This window comes from Oncorhynchus tshawytscha, linkage group LG12, assembly GCF_018296145.1.
Source record: "Oncorhynchus tshawytscha isolate Ot180627B linkage group LG12, Otsh_v2.0, whole genome shotgun sequence".
In the NCBI taxonomy this organism is placed as follows: domain Eukaryota; kingdom Metazoa; phylum Chordata; class Actinopteri; order Salmoniformes; family Salmonidae; genus Oncorhynchus; species Oncorhynchus tshawytscha.
This window is the reverse complement of record NC_056440.1, coordinates 23,324,328-23,346,418: the sequence shown is the minus strand read 5'-3', so window position 1 is coordinate 23,346,418 and position 22,091 is coordinate 23,324,328.

Here is a 22,091-nt window from a genome sequence, read left to right as displayed (position 1 = left end):
TGTCAGTAATATGTACTATAACTGAGGATTTGTCTCATATTGTGCCATCACAGAGAGGGCTTTCCAGTTGAATGTCAGATCTAAATCGGACCTCGTGTACTTTTCTTTTGGATGGAGAGAATAGAGCAGGAACTACCCTGACAGCCAGGGATAGGAGCCCTGTAGCAGTGTTGGCGTATCTAATCTCTCCTCCACTCCTCCTCTCATCCTCCTTCTCCTCTCCTTCTCATCTCCATTTCCTGCACCATACTAAATGCATCCTCCATGTTCCATGTGTTTTGGATATGTGACAGGAAATTGACAGTGAAGTGTAGCCGAAGGCATGGTAATTTTTCTTCTGTCAAGATAATGCAATGGTCTTAAATCCATATACAGGCCCCATTCATTCATACCTACCAGTGAGACATAGAAAAGATGTGTGGTAGACAGGATACATACTGCACAATAAATGTCAATCAAGACAGGGAATATGTTTTTTGTTTTGATGCCAAACAAAAATGTATTTGCTTTGATAGTAATACAGAGTTGTTGTGACAAAAAAAGTAATATCTGAAGTCTGTGACTCAGGTCTTAATTTTGATTTATTTTTCCGAACCATGTAAATGAAAAAATATCCAATATGTTATCAGATGGTGGAAGCAATCTTCTGAGAATGAAATAGTCAACGGATGGGATGATTATTAACCTGTTTTATATTTGACATGTTCAGAATATGGATGTAGAATCAAATGTAATATTATTTTTGTATTGCTCCCTTTGTATTGTTTGGGCATTTGTATTGTGGGTGTACAGGAAGTTAAATAACTGGAATGAGTCTGATAATGACCTATTTCATCTTCCAGTTCTGTACACCATAATGTCACTCATTCACATCAAAGAGCAAAGTGTCTCGGTCTTCTCACTGGTTAGAGTAAAGAGCTCCCTTATGAGAAGTAGCAGTCAAATTCCCCATATTTTCTGACAGTGTCCACCATTGTGCTTTCTGGAGGTCTGGCTGGGGAGCGGGGATGCTTAGCTGCCTGGAACGGCAAGCAATAAGGATCCCTCAGCTCTGATCTGAGAGACCATGGCTGATATTCCATCCCTCGGGGCACCACGGCAACATTGACTCTTGTCAGACCCTGGAGGTCCTAACCTGTCTCAGAAATACTGTGGATCAAACACTGTGTGACAGAGCTGTCAAAACAGCTCTCGTCTCTTTGAAACTTAAAAGGACTGACTCAGAGTAATGATCGTGTTCATGAGTATGACATGGAGAATAACTGGACTCTATTAACTTGTACTCAAGTTGGTTATAGTGTGATTTGACAGTACATGTTTCAGAAGCATTGCACTGTCCTAGTTACTTACCTGTAAGTAAGCATTTCACGGTAAGGTCTACACCTGTTGTATTCGGGCATGTGACAAATAACATTTTATTCTATTTACCACGAGTCCTAAGAGGATAGTCAAATCTATTGCAGACTTGCTATGCCACCTCTCTCATATTTCACCAACTCTGATGTTCTGAATAATGCTCTGGGGATAAGATGGCCTCTGCCAGAATATAAATGAATAAAGATAATACAAAAATATGTGTGGGCATATACAGGGGGGAGTGAATAAAAAACCAATAAGGTAGATAATTTACGATAAACTGGAAAGATTAATGACCGTTCCTGAGGATCCCAATTTACAACACTGTTGTTGTACACAGTCCTTTGACAAGACAGAATTAATTACCAGCCGCAGTGCATAAAATTGTTTTCAAAAATATTGTGTTTACTACATGGGTAAAATTTCAAAATTTAGATGAATTGTTCTTAGGGATGATAATCTCCTAGCTCTGATTGAAGACTTCATGGGAAAGCCACAAAAATGTGATGCGAGGGAAAATGAACTAGGAAGTCACAATATGCCCTGCTACATCCTTATACTAATGAAGGAAAATGCATAGTGATTTTAATCATGACTTTCAAGCAGTGGAAGCACAGTACAAGTACCCAACAGGAGATACTATAAACAGAAAACAACTATGAGAAAATTAGGTTTGGGTTGGTTTGCCACCTAAGTCAACGAGACTCAATAAATGATGGTCCATCTCACAGTAGAGATACAGCACCAGCCCCAGAAAGCATGGAGGATGGTTACTGCTTCATCTCATCAATCAAACACTAAAAACATTTAAAGTCGATATAGGATGGCACTTTGTATGTTATTGAGAGGTCTTTGGCAAGATGGGAAAGAAATGAACGCAGAAGAATCCCAGACCAACCTGTAAAATACACTCTGACCTGAATCAATGCGCTGATTTACAATCTGAGTGGAACTGGAATACATTGACTTTGTCCCAAAATGCACCCTGTTGCCTATACAGTGTACTACTTTTGACCAGGGCCCATAGGGCTCTGGTCAAAAGGGGTCCATTAAATAGGTAATAAGGTGCCATTTGGTACACAGCCAATGCCTCTTTATTTAAGAATGAGAGAACAAAGAGAGGTTATGTAACGTCGTCTTAGGTTGGTGACATTTTCATCAACTGTAAAACAGGACAGTGGCATGCCACAATATCATTAATGCTGCATTATTTCTCCTCCAAACTTAGATTTGCCCTTTTTTAAAAGAGGAGACAATGAAACGTATTGCAGGTTGCAGGCTCCTTCCAATAACTAATGCACAGTTGTGTAATGTGTTATGTAAAAGCAGAAAGGCATGTGGCATTTCAGATTACTGCAAATGGGTAGAAGGTGAACAATTATAAACGGCTATTTTCCAACTAGTCTCATGGCACAGCTTATAGTGAAGGGATAGCATACTGTTCATAGACTACAATATAAGGCATTGGTGAGTTTCATGCAGGGAGCCAATCAACACAAATTCTGCATATCAATGATAGATATCAATTTATTTCCACATCACCACACATAATTGGCTTGCTGATGATGATTTGTTTGGGCTATTCATTTCTTACTATTTTGTAGACACTGTTCAGACAAAATAAATTACATGGGTACACCTGAAAGAATGTTTTTTTTTTCATGCATGACATTTACCTTTGTTGTAATAATTTCAATCCCCCCTTCTGAAGACCATAAATGGTGAAAAGCAATTGATCTTGAGGTTGAGTAAGTGCATTTTCCAAAGCAGATAGAGAAGAGAATCAATTCAGAGGGAAGAGCACTGGTGCCACAATTGTTTGTGGGTATCAAAGGCTAACCTTTCCATCTCATGAAACAAACAGACCATAAATCATTGGTGATTGGACAGTGTAGCTTTACTCTCGCAGGGGCCTTGCAGTAATAGCCGCATCGCCACCGCTGATACAAGCAAGCAAAACTAATTTCACTGGTCTAACTTGAGTCTGATAAAAACTTTGTCATTTTGTTCTCTTTGGGGGTTAAGAAGGAGCCCAGGGGAGCATGATTTCAAAATGAACATGTCACTGGGGTTGTCTTCAACAAAACCAGGGATAATAATCCAGTGTAACCCCGCAATATGTCAATACTCTTTCTGAGGTGTACTGACAAATTAAGAGATTCTAAGACATTTAAAAAATGTGCGTGTCTGATACGGATTATTTCTTGATTATGTGGACAGGCTGTCCTTTGTGTTACTAAACTCAGCAAAAAAAAGAAACGTCCTCTCACTGTCAACTGCGTTTATTTTCAGCAATCGTAACATGTGTAAATATTTGTATGAACATAACACGATTCAACAACTGAGACATAAACTGAACAAGTTCCACAGACATGTGACTAACAGAAATGGAATAATGTGTCCCTGAACAAAGGGGGTGGGAGGGGGGGTCAAAATCAAAAGTAACAGCCAGTATCTGGTGTGGCCACCAGCTGCATTAAGTACTGCAGTGCATCTCCTCCTCATTAACTGCATCAGATTTGCCAGTTCTTGCTGTGAGATGTTTCCCCACTCTTCCACTAAGGCACCTGCAAGTTCCCGGACATTTCTGGGGGGAAAGGCCCTAGCCCTCACCCGCAAATCCAACAGGTCCCAGACTTGCTCAATGGGATTGAGATCAAGGCTCTTCGTTGGCCATGGCAGAACACTGACATTCCTGTCTTGCAGGAAATCACTCACAGAATGAGCAGTATGGCTGGTGGCATTGTCATGCTGGAGGGTCATGTCAGGATGAGGCTGCAGGAAGGGTACCGCATGAGGGAGGAGGATGTCTTCCCTGTAACGCACAACATTGAGATTGCCTGCAATGACAACAAGCTCAGTCCGATGATGCTGTGACACACCGCCCCAGACAGTGACGGACCCTCCACCTCCAAATCGATCCCGCTCCAGAGTACAGGCCTCGGTGTAACGCTCATTCCTTCAACGATAAATGCGAATCCGACCATCACCCCTGGTGAGACAAAACCGTGACTCGTCAGTGCAGAGCACTCTTTGCCAGTCCTGTCTGCTCCAGCGACGGTGGGTTTGTGCCCATAGGCAATGTTGTTGCCGGTGATGTCTGGTGAGGACCTGCCTTACAACAAGCCTACAAGCCCTCAGTCCAGCCTCTCTCAGCCTATTGTGGACAGTCTGAGCAATTATGGAGGGATTGTGCGTTCATGGTGTAACTCGGGCAGTTGTTGTTGCCATCCTGTACCTGTCCCGCAGGTGTGACGTTCGGATGTACCGATCCTGTGCAGGCGTTGTTACACGTGGTCTGCCACTGCTAAGATGTTCAGCTGTCCGTCCTGTCTCCCTGTAGTGCTGTCTTAGGCGTTAACGATCGTTCCACAGGTGTATGTTCATTAATTGTTCATGGTTCATTGAACAAGCATGGGAAGAAGTGTTTAAACTCTTTACAATGAATATCTGTGAAGTTATTTAGATTTTTCAAATTATCTTTGAAAGACAGGGTCCTGAAAAAGGGGTGTTACTTTTTTTGCTGAGTTTACATATTCCCCTCTATTATCTGTGTGTCCTCTGCAATGTTTCCTGGAAATAGGAGGTAAGAAATTGGTATGCATTAGTCCACATAGTCACTTTTTTATGATGAGCTACTTTCCCCTAATGATAATCATCTCCTGGTGCGGCACAGAAATGGTGATTAAATGTTGATTTTCCATCGGAGAGAAGGTGCGGGTGATGTCTTTTATCACACTGAGTTGTCCTATAAGGGCTGATTGCAGAGGTTATCTAGGAGCAAGAAAATATCTCTCTCTCCCTCCCCCCAGGAATGACCTTGATGGATCTGCTTTGTCCCTGAGTAGTAGAAGAAGGCTATGATTCTGTAATGGCTGACTATATCACGTACGTGTGCTGTGCAAATTTCCCTTCTAGAAACTGAATCAAGGGCATGGGGGACTGCATACATTTGAACAGACATGGTTGATTATTGAGTAAGATAAAGAGAGACTCATCTTCATTCACATGGCCGTTGAGAGTACATTGTGGCCTCAAGTCATGGCGGACATCATTATTGCAAATGAAAATAGCCTATAAGTGACACCCTTGGTCAAACTGACACTGCGACAATGATGGTAATACACAGTAGCAGCAGAAATTAGTCGCTGACTTGAAATTCATGTCCTTATAGCTAGCTTTCATTGGCAGCATTATTCTAGTATGAAAGCCATGTACTGTACAATAGGAGCAAGGCTTGTGTTAGGGAAAACATTCTCAGGTTATGCTTAAAGCCTGGTGGCGAATAGATCTTTACTAGAGCCAAGATGCAGTGGCATACATGTATGGCTTTTACAAAGACATTCCAACAATAGTTGTGCAGAAATGTTATGACAAAAAAATAAATACTTCTAGTTTCTCGAACAATTATACAAATCAATGTCTGCTCTCTCCTCATCCTAATATGAGCCACAGCTGTTGAGACTGGACCCCGAATCTTCATTTTCACTTTCTCTCAGTCTGATCTCCGATTGGCATTTAAACAAGGATTAGAGTGTCCTAGAATGGATTGACATTTGCTCTGAAGACGCAGGGCTTTGTCTGTTCTGGTCTCTGTATCTATCCCTGCACAATCATACTATGAAACTACCATAGTCACCTGCTTAAACATTTTATTTTGAGAACATATTGAAAGTTACATAATAACTGCCGGTACTATTATGGCGTCCTTTATTGTTGTGAATAGTGGGTTTTCCAAACTCTGTATATGGTTCTGACTTGTATGGATATTGGAAAAGAACCTAAGAGTTTTATTAACAAGAGCACCATAGTTAATGGAAGTCTTAATTGAGGTAAGAGCGGCACATTAACATGCTAATGAGAGAGTGTGCTCCAACAGTGAGGCATAATCTTAATGGTAACTTAAGCACTTACTGCTAACTGTACACTGTGGTCTGCGGAAGCAGGCAGTCTGCAGTTCTGTCTGTTTATTGAAAACAACTAACTTTGGTTGTTTTCAATAAACAATCATCTTTACAGTGGATAAGGTGGACATCAACTTGCAGTTGAAATTAGCAGCTATGAAATGCTTACCTACTACTTATAAAAACGTGTTATGAATTCCTCATATAGGTACCCTTCAAATGAAGTGATACCACTCTTTGTTGTGTTTTCAAAGTCACTTATTTTGTTTTTGAAGTCACTACTTTTGGTTTCAAGTGAACACTTGAACACCAGCCTCCATCAAATAGGTAATTGCTGGTACTTTATCAGATGATCTGCAGAGGCATATTGTATTTTCAGCAGGACTCTTCAGTGACCTTCAGGAGAAATCAAGGGACGTTTGACTGAGACTATTGAGTTGAAGAGCGTTTTGAGCCAAAGTCTTGCAACTGCTTTAATGAACATTGTTAGAGAAACAGCAAATGCAACACCCAGTAAATGAAAGAGCAAATGCAACACCCAGCAAATGAAAGAGCAAATACAACACCCAGCAAATGAAAGAGCAAACGCAACACCCAGCAAATGAAAGAGCAAATGCAACACCCAGCAAATGAAAGAGCAAATGCAACACCCAGCAAATGAAAGAGCAAATGCAACACCCAGCAAATGAAAGAGCAAATGTAACTCCCAGCAAATGAAAGAGCAAATGTATCTCCCAGCAAATGAAAGAGCAAATGCAATACCCAGCCAATGAAAGAGCAAATGCAACACTCAGCAAATGAAAGAGCAAATGTAACTCCCAGCAAATGAAAGAGCAAATGTAACTCCCAGCAAATGAAAGAGCAAATGTAACTCACATTGATGGAAATAAAAAGGCAGTCATGCATGCACAGGCATATAGCGCTAATGTCCAGTGCGTCTCTAAGGTATAAGTGACATTGAGCAGATCAGCACAGATCACCTAGTCAACTGTGTCCACTCCACTGCAGTACTTGATTCCACTCCACTGCACACATAAAAGTATGAATGTCGCATTACCACATCAATGCTAGGAGAGATTGATTTCATTCAGCCGTGTTATTAGAGACTTGGAGGAGAGCCAATGGACAGGCAGTGCAGTGCAGGGGTTGTCTTTGACAATTCAATTAGATGGCTCCATCCTTGTGCCATTGCCAGTTGACCTGCCTTCTACAGTAGTTCACGGTGATGATCTGCCTGAAACAAATGGCATCATTTGGCAGGGTATTGTACAGTTCCTTACGTTCATCCAACCTATTGATAATGTTGACTACAATTAATGAAATGGTATGAACTAGAGGTCGACCGATTATGATTTTTTTCAACGCCGATACTGATTATTGGAGGACCAAAAAAGCCGATACCGATTAATCGGAGGATTTTTTAAAATGTATTTGTAATAATGACAATTACAACAATACTGAATTAACACTTATTTTAACTTAATATAATACATCAATAAAATCAATTTAGCCTCAAATAAATAATGAAACATGTTCAAATTGGTTTAAATAATGCAAAAATAAAGTGTTGGAGAAGAAAGTAAAAGTGCAATATGTGCCATGTAAGAAAGCTAACGTTTAAGTTCCTTGCTCAGAACATGAGAACATATGAAAGCTGGTGGTTCCTTTTAACATGAGTCTTCAATATTCCCAGGTAAGAAGTTTGAGGTTGTAGTTATTATAGGAATTATAGGACTATTTATTCATTTTATTTATTTCACCTTTATTTAACCAGGTAGGCAAGTTGAGAACAAGTTCTCATTTACAATTGCGACCTGGCCAAGATAAAGCAAAGCAGTTCGACACATACAACAACACAGATTTACACATGGAGTAAAACAAACATACAGTCAATAATACAGTAGAAAAAAAGTCTATAAACGATGTGAGCAAATGAGGTGAGATAAGGGAGGTATAGGCAAAGAAAAGAAAAAAAGGCCATGGTGGCGAAGTAAATACAATATAGCAAGTAAAACACTGGAATAGTAGATTTGCAGTGGAAGAATGTGCAAAGTAGAGATAGAAATAATGGGTGGCAAGGGGGGAAAATTGTAGATGAAGATGGAGCCAGTGGGTTTGGCGAATAGTATGAAGCGACGGCCAGCCAATGAGAGCGTACAGGTAGCAGTGGTGGGTAGTATATGGGGCTTTGGTGACAAAACGGATGGCACTGTGATAGACTGCATCCTATTTATTGAGTAGGGTATTGGAGGCTATTTTGTAAATGACATCCCCGAAGTAGAGGATCAGTAGGATGGTCAGTTTTACAAGGGTATGTTTGGCAGCATGAGTGAAGGATACTTTGTTGCGAAATTGGACGCCAATTCTAGATTTAACTTTGGATTGGAGATGTTTGATGTTAGTCTGGAAGGAGAGTTTACAGTCTAACCAGACACCTAGGTATTTGTAGTTGTCCACATATTCTAAGTCAGAACCGTCCAGAGTAGTGATGTTGGACAGGCGGGCAGGTGCAGGCAGCGATCGGCTGAAGAGCATTTAGTTTTACTTGTATTTAAGAGCAATTGGAGGCCACGGAAGGAGAGTTGTATGGCATTGAAGCTCGTCTGGAGGGTTTTTAACACAGTGTCCAAAGAAGGGCCAGAAGTATACAGAATGGTGTCGTCTGCATAGAGGTGGATCAGAGACTCACCAGCAGCAAGAGCGACATCATTGATGTATACAGAGATGAGAGTCAGTCCAAGAATTGAACACTGTGGCAACCCCACAAAGACTACCAGAGGCCCGGACAACAGGCTCTCCGATTTGACACACTGAACTCTATCAGAGGAGTAGTTGGTGAACGAGGCGAGGCAATCATTTGAGAAACCAAGGCTATCGAGTCTGTCGATGAGGATGTGGTGATTATTTCTCTCTATACCATTTGTATTTCATTAGCCTTTGACTATTGGATGTTCTTATAGGCACTTTCGTATTGCCAGAGTAACAGTATAGCTTCCGTCTCTCTCCTCGCTCCTACCTGGGCTCGAACCAGGAACACAATGACAACAACCACCCTCGAGGCAGCGTTACCCATGCAGAGCAAGGGGAACAACCACTCCAAGTCTCAGAGCGAGTGACGTTTGAAACGCTATTAGCGCGCGCCCCGCTAACTAGCTAGCCATTTCACATCGGTTACACCAGCCTAATCTCAGGAGTTGATAGGCTTGAAGTCATAAACAGCAGAGCTGCGGGAAAAACGTTTGAATGAATGCTTACGAGCCTGCTGCTGCCTCCACCGCTCAGTCAGACTGGTCTATCAAATCATAGACTTAGTTATAACATAATAACACACAGAAATACGAGCCTTAGGTCATTAATATGGTCGAATCCGGAAACTATCATCTCGAAAACAAGACGTTTATTCTTTCATTGAAATACGGAACCGTTCCGTATTTTATCTAACAGGTGGCATCCATAAGTCTAAATATTCCTGTTACATTGCACAACCTTCAATGTTATGTCATAATTACGTAAAATTCTGGCAAATTAGGTGGCCCAAACTGTTGCATATACACTGACTCTACGTGCAATGAATGCAAGAGAAGTGACACAATTTCACCTGGTTAATATTGCCTGCTAACCTGGATTTCTTTTAGCTAAATATGCAGGTTTAAAAATATATACTTCTGTGTATTGATTTTAAGAAAGGCATTGATGTTTATGATTAGGTACACATTGGAGCAACGATACGCAGCACAACGATTATCTGCAACGCAGGACATGCTAGATAAACTAGTAATATCATCAACCATGTGTAGTTAACTAGTGATTATGATTGATTGATTGTTTGTTTTTTATAAGATACGTTTAATGCTAGCTAGCAACTTACCTTGGCTTACTGCATTTGCATAACAGGCAGTCTCCTCGTGGAGAGCAATGTAATCAGGTGGTTAGAGCATTGGACTAGTTAACTGTAAGGTTGCAAGATTGAATCCCCCGAGCTGACAAGGTAAAAATCTGTCATTCTGCCCCTGAATGAGGCAGTGAACCCACCGTGCCTAGGCCGTCATTGAAAATAAGAATGTGTTCTTAACTGACTTGCCTAGTTAAATAAAGATTAAATAAAGGTGTAATAAAAAAATAAAAAATAAAAAACAGACAAATCTGTGTCCAAAAATACCAATTTCCGATTGTCCGATTGTTCGACCTCTAGTATGAACATGACGAGGCTTTCTTTGCCGGTTCCTGTGTCTATATTATTTTGTAGAAGGTATTCTGATAATTGCTCAGAGTAGCATATTCTACGTTTAGGGATTGATTGATACATTTACGAAATTGTTATCCAATAATACGACAACTTGACATAGTTACTATAGTGCTAATGCTGCTTATCTGTAAGTGTCGACGTTGAATGCAGACAATCTATTGCGATAGCATTTCAGAGGTCACAACTTAACTCTCAACAATTGGACCTTTGTGCTTTAGCAATGTGTTTAGTAATTGTTTCCTCTAGTCCTTGGGTTCTGTGTAGAACAAAGACGTAGCTATTTTACTCTTTCTATACTGGTTTGTTAAATGGATTGTATAGGCTACTCTCCTCATACAATCACTGCTATCGAATACATCACTCCAGTACATTATGTGTCTACACCCCCATTAGATATTCCTGTAAGCAGCCTCTTTGAAATATCAAAGACGATTAGATGCAGGGCTCCTCTGATAGTCTGACTGCATTACATTGACTGTGAAGACTAGGAACCCCCTTTCAATCATAGCCAGGAAGGTGTGCATCAGCCACACATATTTTAATCTAATGGTAGATGTGATATCTGCTTAGAACCCAAATTATTCAGGGGAAATGTACCAGCAGCAGTATACATAGTCACATATAAAATAAGCTACATGTGCAGTAAAAATGAACCAATACCCAGAAGTGGTACAGCACAGTTTTAATTTCACAGTATAATCTTCCTTTGGTGTGATAAAGCCCCAGAAAGAGTTCAGAGGGTTATAGAAAAGCCTTCCTTTGGAGAGTGACCTCACACGCACTCCCTGTTATGATATGGGTAATACATTCTCCTCCACGGCCCCAGGATCATGCGCTACTCCTTAGGGGATCGGGCTTTCAGCTTGACCGCCCGAGCCTCTGGAATGCTCTCCATGACTACCTGAAGGAACCACAGACTCTGGGCTCCTTTAAAATGGGCCTAAAGACCTTTCTCTTTAGGAAGGCTTTCTGTTGATAGCTGTGCTCCTTGGTGTCCTTGTCCCTTGTAGCATTATCTGGGTTAATTGTGTCAGTTGCACTGTCTTATTGTCACGCCCTGGCCTTAGTTATCTTTGTTTTCTTTATTATTTTTGGTTAGGTCAGGGTGTGACATGGGGGATTTATGTGTTTTGCCTGGTCTAGGGGGTTTGTATGTTTATGGGGCTGTTTCCTTTCTAGGTAGATTTGTATGTCTATAGTTGCCTAGATTGGTTCTCAATTAGAGGCAGCTGTCTGTCGTTGTCTCTGATTGGGAACCATATGTAGGCAGCCATGTTCTTTGGGTATTTTGTGGGTGATTGTCTTCTGTCATTGTGTCATTGCACCAGATATGACTGTTTCGGTTTTCACATTTGTTATTTTGTAGTGTTCTTGGTTATCGTCTATATTAAAGATGTTGAACACTAACCACGCTGCATTTTGGTCCTCCTCTCCTTCTGCGGAAGAAAACCATTACACTTGTGTCAATTTGGTTTTATTTATTTGTATTTTATGCACTTTGAGATTATTCTATATAGTGAAAAGCACTTTAGAAATGTAATAAATAATGTATTGTTGTTAATATTCTCCCTCAGGTCATTACATTGTTGTGTTGGCATTTTGGAAGCGGAACCATTAACTGTCACTTTTCATGATGCAAAATGTGCGCAAAGTAGACTTGACGGTACATATTTGCATAAAAGAACACTCCAGTCCGACAACATTCTGCTGCCTGTATAACACTCAGAGTCAGCAAGCTGTTTCCTGCCACACTACACCAAACCAATGAATCCACTCTGAGTCTATGGAAATACAATGATCTGATGAACCTGCTTCACAATGATATTATTATTGTGTTGCCTGTGCTCTCTATACATGATTCTCGATATAAATCGCATTCATTTTCACTTCACTGGCACACCACACAACACAAATACACTCTGAATCTACCCTGAGACTATCGAAAATTATCTCACAATGAGCCTGCTTCAAGTTTCAAGTTTTATTAGTCGTATGAGCAGGATACACATGATCAACACTGTCCAATGAAATGCTTACTTGCAGGTTCCTTCTCGACAGTGCTACAACAATAAGAAATAATGAAGATAAGAATACGAACATAAAGTAAATGGCTCAGTAGAATAGAATAAACATTTTAGCATAAGTACAACAAAGGAAATAATTTATAGTCCAATATTTACATATTTTTGGAAGGGGTATTGGGGAGCAAGTCTTGAAATGATACTGCATTTAGCAATCATAATGCTTGTAGCATGAATGTACACTGAGTATACAAAACATTAAGAACACCTGCTCTGGCAGGTAGCCTAGTGGTTAGAGAATTGGGCCAGTAACTGAAAGGTTGCTGGATCAAATCCCTGAGCTGACAAGCTAAACATCTGTCGCACTGCCCCTGAGCAAGGCAGTTAACCCGCTCTTCCCCGGGCGCCGAAGACGTGTATGGCGATTATGGCAGCCCCCGGACTTCTCTGATTCAACGGGGTTGGGTTAAATGCGGAAGACACATTTCAGTTGTACAACTGACTTCTGTAGGTATCCTCCTTTCCATGAAATAGATTGACCAGGTGAAAGCTATGTATGATCCCTTATTAATGTCACTTGTTAAATTCACTTCAATCAGTGTAGATGAAGGGAGGAGACAGGTTAAAACCTCTATGGGATCGGTGTCCCTAAACTGGGACAGTTGTTGCTCAATATGCGATAATGTGACTAGAATGATGTGGAAACAACAGCCAACTTTCTGGGAGATAGACGTCTTATATGGGCAGAAAGCTTAAATTGTTGTTAGTCTAACTGCGGTGTCCAATTTACAGTAGCTATTACAGCAATAAAATACCATGCTATTGTTTGAGGAGAGTGCACAACAACAAAACACTTTTATCATGGCAACTGGTTTGATACATTCACCTCTGAAGGTAAATAATGTACTTACATTCAGTAATCTTGCTGTGATTTGTCATCCTGCGGATCCCAGAGATAAAATGTAGCATAGTTTTGTTTGATAAAATAAATTTGTATAATCAAATATAGGAACTGGGTTCTACAGTTTGACCCAACTGCTGCCTCTGGCTCCACACCCACCTCGCCTGACCATCTAGATGTGTGAAGGTGAGTGTATTTTCTGTAGGGAAGCTAATGATCCATCATGTATGACATTCCTGGGAGTGTGTAAAACTTACATTTTTGATTGTTCTCTATAGTTATATACTTGAAAATATATAAATTGACCAATTCAGCACATTTGGGCAAACTCCTGGCAGACTTGATAAAAATATTGTGTAGTGATGTAATTCTTTACTGGATCAGTCTGAATCTTTGCACACACACTGACAACATCTAAATTACACCTAGAATCCTTTCTCAATGTATGACCTTTCTCTTGCATTTCAAAGATGATGAAAAAATATATATATGTTTTTTGTTCATATTATCTTCTACCATATCTAATGTGTTATATTATCCTACATTCCCATTTCCACAAACTTCAAACTGTTTCCGTTCAAATGGTATCAAGAATATGCATATCCTTGCCTGAGGTTCTGAGCTTCAAGCAGTCATTTTAGGCAGAAATTGAAAAAAAGGGTCCGATCCTTAAGAGGTGAAGGATTTTAAGCTTTAAGACAATTGAGACATGGATTGTGTATGTGTGCCATTCAGAGGGTGAATGGGCAAGACAAAATATTGAAGTGCCTTTGAACGGGGTATGGTATCCCCTTCAAATTAGTGGATACGGCAATTTCAGCCACACCCGTTGCTGACAGGTGTATAAAATCGAGCACACAGCCATACAATCTCCAGTGACAAACATTGTCAGTAGAATGGCCTTACTGAAGAGCTCAGTGACTTTCAACGTGGCACTGTCATAGGATGCCACCTTTGCAACAAGTCAGTTTGTAAAATATTTGCTCTGCTAGAGCTTCCCCGGTCAACTGTAAGTGCTGTTATTGTAAAGTGAAAATGTCTAGGAGCAACAACGGCTCAGCCGCGAAGTGGTAGGGCACTCAAGCTCACAGAACGGGACCGCCGAGTCCTGAAGCTCTCGGCGGTCCCAAACTGCCTCTGGAAGCAACGTCAGCACAATAACTGTTTGTCAGGAGCTTCATGAAATGGGTTTCCATGGACGAGCAGCCACACACAAGCCTAAGATCACCATGCGCAATGCCAAGCTTCGGCTGAAGTGGTGTAAACCTTGCTGTCATTGGACACTGGAGCAGTGGAAATGCATTCTCTGGAGTGATGAATCACGCTTCACTATCTGGCAGTCTGATGGATGAATGCATCGTGCCAATTGTAAAGTTTGGTGGAGGAGGAATAATGGTCTGGGGCTGTTTTTCATGGTTCGGGCTAGGCCCTTTAGTTCCAGTGAAGGGAAATCTTAATGCTACAGCATACAATTACATTCTAGACGATTCTGTGCTTCCAACTTTGTGGCAACAGTTTGGGGAAGTGTAAGGGGTGCGTACTGGTGGCAGGGAAGTCAGGTGCAGGAGAGCAAAAACTGGGTTTACAACGGAGCAGTTTAATACATAAAACCACCCACATCCAGAACAAACAATCAATGGGTACAAAACCCGTCACACACCAGATAAACGTGCACATGCACTTACAATAAACAATTCCGGACAAGGACATGGGGGGGAACAGAGGGTTAAATAAAAAGCATGTAATGAGGGAATTGAAACCAGGTGTGTGGGAAGACAAGGAAAATGAAAAGTGGATCAATGATGGGTAGAAGACTGGCGACACCGACCGCCAGAACAAGGAGAGGAACCGACTTCGGCGGAAGTCGTGACAGTAAGGCCCTTTCCTGTTTCAGCATGACAATGCCCTCATACACAAAGTGGGGTCCAAACAGAAATGGTTTGTCGAGATCGGTATGGAAGAACTTGACTGGCCTGCACAGAGCCATGACTTCCACCCTATCGAACACCTTTGGGATGAATTGGAACAATGATTGCAAACCAGGCCTAATCGCCCAACATCAGGGCCCGACCTCACTAATGCTCTTGTTGCAGAGTGGAAGCAAGTCCCTGCAGTGTTCCAATGTTCCAACATCTAGTGGAAAACATTCCCAGAAGAGTGGAGGCTGTTATAGCAGCAAAGGGTGGACCAACTCCATATTAATGCCCATGATTTTGGAATTTTTGATTTTGGAATGAAATGTTTGACGAGCAGGTGTCCAAGTACTTTTGGTTATGTAGTGTAGATAGAAACTGTCTCTGAGCCTGTTGGTATCAGAACTTGTGCTCTGATACCTTCTGCCTGACAGTAAGGGAGTGAACAACGTGTGGCTGGGGTGTGTGGGGTCCTTGATGCTGCTGCAGGTCTTCCTCAGGCACCGTTCTGAGTAGTGGGAGTACGATCCCACCACCGGCTGGAGGGTCTTGTGGTCGTGAAAGGAGCACTTCCCGTACCAGGCAGTGATGCAACCAACCAGGACACTTTCAACAGTGCAGCGGTAGTATTTTTCCAGCCTCCTTAGGAAGAAGTGACACTGTTGTGCCCTCTTGACAAGAGTGGTGATGTTGTTGGTCCATGTCAAGTCCTCAGCGATGTAGACGCAGAGGAACTTGAAACTGCTGACTCTCTGTACCACATTCCCATTTATGCAAATCACCTCATCTGCTTCCTAAAGTCAACAAACAACTCTTTTGTTTTGCTGACGTTGAGGGAGAGGTTGTTGTCCTGGTAACAGAATGCCAGTTCACCTACCAACACCCTATAGGCTGACTTGTCCTTGTTGGTTATCATACCTACAACCATGGTGTCGTCAGCAAATTTGATGATGAAGTCGTGCAAAGCCACACAGTCGTGGATGAACAGGGAGTACAGCAGAGGGCTGAGGACACACTCCAGGGGGCCCCCTGGGTTAAGAATCAGTTTAGAGGAGGTGTTGTTGCAAATCCTCACAGCCTATGGTCTGGCCGTCAGAAAGTCCAGGATCCAGTTGGTATCCAGACCCAGGGATGTGAGCTTGGTGTCGAGCTTGGAGGGAACAATAGTGTTGAATACTAAACTGTAGTCAATGAACAGCATTCTCACATAGGTGTTCCTCTTGTCCGATGTGTTACAGTCACGTGAATAATGATGGAAATGGCATCTTCCGTGGATCTGTTAGAGGGTAGGTAAATTAGTGGGTCCAGTGTGCCTGGCATGCTGGCCTTGATGTAGGCCATGATCAGCTTCTCTAAGCACTTCATGATGAACGGGGCGAGTGCGACGGGGCGTCATTTGAGCATGTCACCTTGTTTTTCTTGAGCACTGGGAAGCAGGTGGGCACTATAGCCTGGGATTGGAACAGGTTGAAGATATTCGAGAAGACACCCCCCAGCTGGTCAGCACACACTCTGAGGACACGGCCAGGGATGCCACCTGGGCCGGTGGCTTTGAGAGTATTCACTCTTTTGAGAGTTTTCCTCACGTCAGCCTCGGAGAGTGAAAGCACCTGTTCATCCGGAGCAGCAAAAGTCTTCCTGGATGGCTTGGTATTTTCTGCATCAAAGCAAGCATAAAATGTGTTAAGCTCATCTAGGAGGGAGGCTTCAGTGGGCACCTGTTACGTTCCCCAGATTATGTGTTGTAGTTTGTGTATTTGCATGTGTTTATTTCAGGAAATGGCTTCCTGAAATCCCTCAAGCAGCTGATTGGTCGACTCAAGGGCTAATTGGAGAGCTGACCCCGCCCCCTCGTCAAGACACAGCTGTCTCCAATTACCCATTCCTTCAGAAGCTATATAAAAGCCAGTGTTCTGTTCAGAGATTCTTTTTTTGTAGAGGATTTTGCTGGAGGTAGATTTGCTAGAGAGATTTTGCTAGAGGTTGATTTTGCTGGGAGTTCATTGCTGAGAGTTGGTATGTTTTGTGAGTTTGTTGCTCAGATAGAACTTATTTGATGTCCTTTGTCTCTTAGTTTGTTTGTGAAATTGTTTAATATTCTGTTTCATTTGTTCCCAGGGGGGAAGGGGAAGGCACCTAGGGAGTGCTTAGGCAAGAGGCCCGCGGGCATACATATACCCGTAGCATATTCGCTGTCTAGGCACACTAGGTAAGACCTGGGCGGACCACCCCTTGTATTTTGGTTAGGGCACCAGGTGGTGCTAAATTAGGTAAGTAGTGGGTAGGCAGGTAAGATAGGGGGGCTTTGAGATTTACTTTCTTTGCTTTGGTTCCGTCCAGCCCCTTTTCCCCATATTACCGTGTAAAGGAATAAAGTCCTTGTAAACGGTACCACATTCTGCTTATTGTCATTTTTACTCGCACCTACAGTCCATACCTTTTTCGCTTCACAGAGAGTTTAGTTGTAGCAGGGTGTTGCGTTCCCTCTTCATAGAGGCGTGCGTAACAGCACCACACAGCTGAATTAGCCTTTGTAGCCTGTGATAGTGTGTAGTCCTTGCCACATGTGTTGAGAGTCTGATTTGTACGTGTTATAAATGTTGTGTATACATGGTCCTTATTTTTTTCTTGTGGGGCAGGATACATGATGATATTTTGGAAAAATGTGTTTTTAAATGTGCTTGGTTAAAATTAACAGCGACAATAAAGACTGCTTCTGGATGAGAGGATTCTTGCTGACTAATGATCTTGTACAGTTCGATGAGTGATGACTTGGTGTTTGCTTGTGGCGGAATGTAAACAGCTGTGATAATAACACACGTGAATTACCTCTGCATATAGTGGGGTCCACATTTTAGCATCAGAAAGTCTGGTGAATAGGAGCTCGAGATGTTTTTAAGTTCGGTACACCAGGAATTGTTGCTGAGAAAACATACCCCTTCCCCCTACTCTTACCTGAAGCCACCAGATCCATAAGGAAAATGGAAAAGCCATCTGGTTGAATAGCAGAGGTTGTGAGTGTATTGTCCGTAAGTCATGTCTCTGTAAAAACAAAGACACAGCATTCCCTGATGTTCCTCTGCGATTGAAGCCTTTCTCTGAGTTCAACGTTTATTTTACAGCGATTGGCCATTAGCCATCAAAATACTAGTAAGAGGAGGCTGTGTAGCCAGTCTTTTCAGACTAGCTTGGAGTCCCCCTTCCTTCCTCTTCTTCATCACCAGCGTTGCCTTTGGTCATCTTGGTCAGAAGCAACAAGAAGCCCACTGTGAGGGGAACAAAAGAGTTAACGTATTATTCCAGATCTGGGAGGCTGAGAGATACAGTCAGTGTATAGATTCTGATTCATGATCCAGAAGTGTTTGTCGGTCATAGGGAAATTATTGCACAAACATTCTGAGCAAACAAAGTAACAATTAACAATAAAAAAAGCCAAGTCGAGTAGGAACCTGCAAGACGAGCACCCTCCTCAGCGCCGCCATCTTAATTACATCTCATGATATATTCCTGCTGTGCCGCTATATGTTTCTCTATAGATTTTACTTTCTTTGACTTCACTGCTGAGGAGTTGAACAGGAACACATATTGACCCATACCTGAGTGTAATGAGCTGAAATGTTTTCTTGTCTCCTGCTCCGCTGTCTAATCAATGTCTTTGTTTACAGCACTCATGCTGGGAGCTGGATATAGACATATGCGTGCTGTTGGGATTGTTCTTATAGTTAGTGAAGTTATTCCCTTTATGTTTGAAGTAGCTCTGACAGCCTTGTTGATAAGTTCAGAGCAGAGCAGTACTGGATATAAGAGAGTAGCCCATAATGTACACTCTTGTTGTATATTCTTAAGTACAATAACTACCGTGCCGTAAATTAATTGCTCATTCAATTAATTTCTCTTCCATCTAAGCTATGTGGAGGTCAGATGCCTCTCCATACAATGTCAGTAAAAACATGTCAAATTCTTTACACATACTGTATGTCCTGAGAAGCAGCCAGGAGAGGGCATTAGAAAGCCACAGGAAAGGGTTTAAAGACTATAAGTATGCAAATTGGAGCTTGCAATTGAGAGAATACAATTAAAATCCGCAGGCAAAATTGTTCATGTCTATTTGTCTAACTTAGAGGCATACATATAGTGTACTGTTACACTACGCACCTATTATTATATCTCAACCAGCTGATTTAGATAAATATTTCAACTTATATTAAATGCCAAGCCTCCAACAAACGCTGGTTTCTTTTAATGGCTGGTCATGCTTCACACAGATAGCATCTAATAGAACTCTTTATTATTCATCACCTCCCACTGGCTTATATACTGTACACACCATTCTTTAACGGTCGATGGTACACAAGCGTGCATGCACGCACGCAACCACAAGCAAACACACACATACAAACACACACACTCGAAGGACACACACTGCACCTCTGTACTATTCTGTACAACTCTAACTTGGAGGTAGAGCTATGCTGGTCTAATTGTGTCTTGGAGCTACTCTTGTCATCTCTGGAGATCTCATTACAGGATCCACAAGCTGTTGAGGCACGTACAACCCCCCTTCACTCTCTCAGCACATTAACCCATAGTTAATGTACAGTACAACTCACTCAGATGAGATCTCTATTGCACTGCATTGCATTGACGTCATACCTACATCAGTTATTGTTGATGATAAAAGTGTGCATGAACGCATCGAGAAATAAAACAGACACAGAAAGAAATTCAAATAGATGGTTCCTCAAGTTAGGTCTCCCTTACTTACTGCCTACCATCCATATCTGACAGGTCTATTTTCTTCTCTCGAGCTAACGATGTGATGTCAGTTCCCTGAATGTTAGCAAAGTTTGGTCATTGTTGAGGATGTAGCTGAAGTAGCTTACTGCCAAATTTCTCTCTGTAGTTGATGACTGCTGACAGTATTGTATAGTAACTCATTGTGGAGAAGTTGAAGAAAGAACATTCTCTCTTCCATTGATTTGTAAAAGGAGAACACACGTGATTTATAATACCTTTCTATACTGTAACTATGCAGATTTTAAGTCCTTACGAATTTCATGTCATGTATCTTGTAAGAGAATTGCAATACCAGGATATTGGGTTCGATTCCCGGGACCACCCACACGTAAAAATGTATTCATGTAAGTTGCTTTGGATAAATGCTAAATGTTATATATTATATTATTTTTCAGGAAGGCCACACCTCTTTTCCTCTTGGGTACAAAGTCAATATTGGACCTGACCTCAACTTCTCCCAAAATGCTGTGCAGCAGGATGACACACTCTAAAGTGCAGTCATGCACAGCAAAAAAAACATTGATAGGGCCTTTTAAAATCTTTTTCCCCCAAATTATGTTTTCTTGGTTTTGTTTTTCCTGGTTTTGGGTTTCCCACATTATTTTTATTTTACACCATTTTTTGATACTTTAAAAAAATATAAAAACAACTCAATTAGATTTTCTGAGTTCACAACAATGCTTAAACCACAGTAGAGGATGATTTTGAGGTCTGGGAAAAATCTAAGAATATTTTATTTTTGAGTGTTGTTGCTCTTTAATTCAGTGAGCATACCCTGCATTTTTGTTCGGTTAGAGGGTTTTCTGTAGTGCAGTAAGCGCACGTGATGTGATTCAGCCGCCAATGGAATGGGTGGAGTAAAAGGCCAGAAACACTCTTATTCAGAGCCTCATGAAGTGACACTATCTATACAGGACATTCTACTGACCCTACTGAGTATTACTGCTGCACCCAGAATAGTTCTGGCTGTAAAACCAATATCTATTCGATATAGTTATTCACATTGGGTGCATTTATTTGACCTTTTAAAATGTAATGCAAATGTCATTTAAATATGAAGAAATATGAACCATTTTTCATGTTTAGACAATTCTTTTTCATACAGAATATCATGAATGGTTATGGACCCTTTTCTACTATTACATGTGGGACTTGTATTGTTTAAAAATGTACAAATAAAAGGAAATGTGTGGTTTAAACATATATTTAATGTTTATTTGCTTTAGCTGTTAGATGGCGATGACAGACATGGCAGCTTTGCTTCTAGCCCCTAAGCAACTTTGCAGTATTTCGTGTTTTGGTGTGTTATTTCTTACATTATTAGGCCAGAACGTTTTTGTGTTATTGCATACAGCCGTAAATAACTTTTGGAAATCAGAGCTGCGGTAACTCACCAACATTACTACCAGGAATACGACTTTCACGAATTGGATCCTTTGTTCGCACGTCCCAGAGCAATTTAACTTATCCCAGAGGCTGCTCCAAAACGCTGCCGATGGAGAAGAGGTATTCGGAGTGGACTTCTAGTCCGACTCAGGAGGCGGGCACACCATGCAGAAGTGTCTGGGAACAAGATTAGGTGTAATGTGACTAAAATGACTAAAATCGCTTTAGAGCATTTGCCATCCTTCGACCCAACATGTCACCCTTTATAAAGCACATGTTTATACCATATTCGACATTGTGCGTTATGTCACATTTGACATTGGTGACTATGTCACACATTTATGCCACATTTATCAACCCTTTATAAAGCATGACATTCAGTTATAGATGCTTTGTAACACATTTATGTAGTGCTTACAGTAATGAAGGCATTGTGAAGGCTTTATGAAGCCTTTTAAAGCTGAACGTCATTTAAAGTGGGATCGAATATGGGTGGTTGGAGGAATGGGACGGGAGGTTGGGGTTGGAGGCTCACTTTTTTGGTTGATTTTCCTTTACATACTGGGT